Raw genomic sequence first — 4,283 nt, 5'->3', positions numbered from 1 at the left:
CTTCAGCCATTAAACATGTATATAGCAAGTGCTAAAAGAAGAACGGTAATCCGAACTTGGGTAACACTGAAATTAGAAAGGTAATTTAACGTTATGATGAATATAAAGACATATGAAATGTTAATCACAACCACGCAGTGACTATAAGAAAAGGCAAGATACGTGGAGTTGGAAAGGAGTTCTTTTTTTTAACTCTGGGGTGCAGTTCAATGTAAAACATCTACTGTTGACTTTCTGTGAATGGATGAAGTAACATTTGCACTGACCATTAAAAGTACAACCAGGTATCCTTGTTTTGAATTAATTACAGGTTATTGAATAAACAAAGTAACTTGACTTCAATTCATCTGATGTCAGTACTTGATGGCTCGTTGTAATTAGTAATGTTAAACTATTGTAATGTTGGAAGGTATTTTCTATTTTGGCCAGGTTACAATATTTATTTATTTACAAGATTATGTTATAAATATTATTTGTAAGAATTAAACACATGTAGAATATTTAGGTTGCTATATGATAGGTGTTATTTTATTCTGAATACACTACAGCAAAAATTACACTGTGTAACAAAAAAATATATATTTTTTTGTTCCTGGGTAGTAAGTGTTATTTCCTAATTGCTTATGCCTCAAAAGTATAGAAAATAGCTATTATTCCCCACAAACTTTGCTTTTGTGACCAGGACAGTGAGATTTCAAAATATCACTATTTCCAATGGGAAAATGGGCAAATGTGGGTCTTTTCGTTCACATAAAGTCAGAAAAAAACAACATATGAATCAACATTTATTTGTTATGAATTAACATGTATTTATACTAAAGTAATACAAAGATGACTACAAAAGATTTAGAAGTGAGTACTTTATCGAGATTTACAATTATACTGTATTTACAATTATAGATGTATTTTCATCTTTGTATTACTTTAGTATAAATACATGTTAATTTGGATTCATATGTTGTTTTTTTCTGACTTTATGTGAATGAAAAGACACACATTTGCCCATTTTTCCCATTGGAAATAGTGATATTTTGAAATATCACTGTCCTGGTCACAAAAGCAAAGTTTGTGGGGAATAATAGCCATTTTCTATACTTTTGAGGCATAAGCAATTAGGAAATAACACTTACTACCCAGGAACAAAAATTGTGTTACATAGTGTTATTTATCAACAGCCTCATTTAAATATCACAGCCATCATTTATTAGGTTTCCTTTATAAAAGACAAACACATTATGACAAACTTTAATGTTTTTTTTTTGTTGTTTTTTTTGTTGTTGTGTGTTTAAAATTTTATGATAAACCATTGGTACATTCACCACATGTAAGTGGTCGTAATATAAGACTTTGAATTATATTTGAAACTTTAAACAAAGGGTAAAAAATGGGGTTTGTACGTGTACTGCAACGTTATGTAGGGACTATGCAAAATTTAAGCAGATACGTCCATGTATGAATATCACAAAAATTGCCGATTCAAATGTTTGCATTGTAAACGTTTAAAACTCTATCTTTAAAATCATACCGCGATGTCAAGATTTTTTAAACGGAAATTTTTTTTTAATAACTATCTTATAGCGCCAATGGGAATATTGCCTTTTTAAAAGCATTTGTATTTGTATTTTAGTAAATGTCTCTCTTTGTACTGCACTACATGTGCTGGCCCTGTGGGCACAGAGTGAATAAAATAAAGTAAAGGTATATATATATATATCATATATATATATATAAATATATATGCTATATACGATATATATATAGTGTCTTATATTATTTGGTAATATATATAATTATTATATATAATATCAATAAAATAAAATATTTTAAGGAGAATATATATATATATAATAATAATAATAATAATAATAATAATAATAATAATAATAATAATAAATATAATAATAATAATAATAATAATACAGATGCACATCTATGAAATGCAGATTCCAATACGTTATAATTCATATAGGAGTGGAGCGTTTGGTGAAAGTTGTCACATCACCAATTATACGTCTAGCATATTATTCAAAGTTTAACCACTTCTTTAGAATTCATACATTTAAAATTCCCATGCCTATAATACATATTGTTATGAGACATGGTTTTATTGTATTTTTTATAAATGTTTAATAAATGTGTTGCTTCGACTAGTCCCCTTTCGTAGGCTGTATTGAATGTTTAGGGTTACATACATTCAAAAGAGGAAGAACATTTCCAGTTTGGGGGTTTGCAATGAAATGATCTGGAGTATTTTATGTTTTTCTTATTAACTAAATTATTTACAGATATATTTTCTGTTTTCTGGACTATTGTGTGAGTTAACAGCTATCGACACACCCAGACATAGGAATATTTACCAGGGCAATTATAACAAAACAGAGGAAATATCTATCTAGCATTACGGTATGTCTCTAATAAATTATTTTGTTGTGTTAATAATGGACCGACGACTGTTTCCAGTTAACACTTCGAGCTTTCCTTTTTAATTATTACTGTAGAAGTAACACAGAGTCTCTATGGGCTGAGACCACGTCAAAATAACAAACCCCTTTTTCTGAGCTATCTTCCTATACTCTGTCTTTCTCTCTCTCTCTCTCTCTCTCTCTCTCTCTCTCTCTCTCTCTCTCTCTCTCTCTCTCTCTCTCTCTCTCTCTCTCTCTCTCTCTCTGCCTGTACTACTCTCCGGCTTCTCGACAGGGCGCTATCAATCTGTAATTCTGCAATTATTACGCAAACCCACACTGTCTCACACTCTCCCCTCACGTCACGTCCACCCCCTTTTTATATCCCAATCCGGTCCCTCCTGACTGAACCACTTCTATCATGGACAACCTCATGGTAGACAACAATTAACCAGTCTCTAGCGATGGCGCTCCCTACAGGTCCCAGGTCGCTACTAGATATATATATATATATAAGATATATATATATATATATATATAATATATATTATTATAGATATATATCGCTATATATCATATATCATATATCCTCTATAGTATATATATATATATATATATATATATATATATATATATGCATATGGCTTCCGTTTCATGAATCCATGAAAACGGGCCAGTGTGTCAAAAAGCTTAAAATTAATTTACAAACCATTTTTAAAAACATAACTACGAACTAATCCTAACTTTCCCGACGCGCTTCATATTTGTTGTACAGTCAGAATGTGAGATTGCGTACCGAAGCATACTCGTTCCCGCGGCAAATCATTTACAAATCGGGTTTTCTACAGCTAAGCAACCAATAAGCGAAAAGGAAAGCGCCGAAACCAAAACATCATAAAGAACGTCATTATGAAAAAAAAATGAAGACAAACATTTAGAGTGGAGGCTTCATTATGACAGAGAAAGAAAGTAACGTTCTGCCTTGTTTGGAGTCAGTTTCCCAGATTTGCAGAAAACAGCAGCTTTATTTGTTGTGAATTAAACATTTCGTTTACATCATATCCTGGCTCACAGTAAGATGTCCCGATGGATACCCAGATACACAATCGAATTGTCTGACTTTCTGATTTGGGATCCGATGTGTTCAGGTCAAAAATGCCTTTCAGAATCTTTCCAGGTCTCGTTGGTTTCACTCAGCAAGATTGGCGCTGACTTGGGAGAGGCTACACAAGAGACAACGCTCTAAGTAGGATTGTTATTATTTTGTATTATGAATATTGTTTTAATAGTGTTTATTATTCGGATTAGGAATGGACATAGTTTCCTATTTGAATACACAGGGTGCAACATTTTTGTGTATTTGATTACCCGAACGCTGGTCGCTCCCAAGAGTAAAAAGCAAACGCGTTTGCACTAAACAGACAGCATAACAGAGTAAGCCGGTAAAGTTTATCCGGGTTTAAAAAGTGTACAAACAATGTCCAAGACGAGATTTCTTCGCTCTGTACCCTATTTCCTTAGGCACAAGTTTTTTTTCTTTTGTTTACTGAATTAAAATACACCGAACTCAATAAGCAGCAACGTCACAGTGCATATCTATTCCAATTAACGCAACAGTAGCATAATATTGCGCAAACCACCAAATAACACTATGTAACACAATTTTTGTTCCTGGGTAGTAAGTGTTATTTCCTAATTGCTTATGCCTCAAAAGTATAGAAAATGGCTATTATTCCCCACAAACTTTGCTTTGTGACCAGGACAGTGATATTTTGAAATTTACCTATTTCCAATGAGAAAAGGGGCGAATTTGTGTCTTTTCGTTCGCATAAAGTCAGAAAAAAACAACATATGAATCCAAATTAACATGTATTTATACAA

This window comes from Polyodon spathula, chromosome 9 (genome assembly GCF_017654505.1).
Source record: "Polyodon spathula isolate WHYD16114869_AA chromosome 9, ASM1765450v1, whole genome shotgun sequence".
Taxonomy (NCBI): Eukaryota; Metazoa; Chordata; class Actinopteri; order Acipenseriformes; family Polyodontidae; genus Polyodon; species Polyodon spathula.
This window is presented reverse-complemented; position numbering follows the sequence as displayed.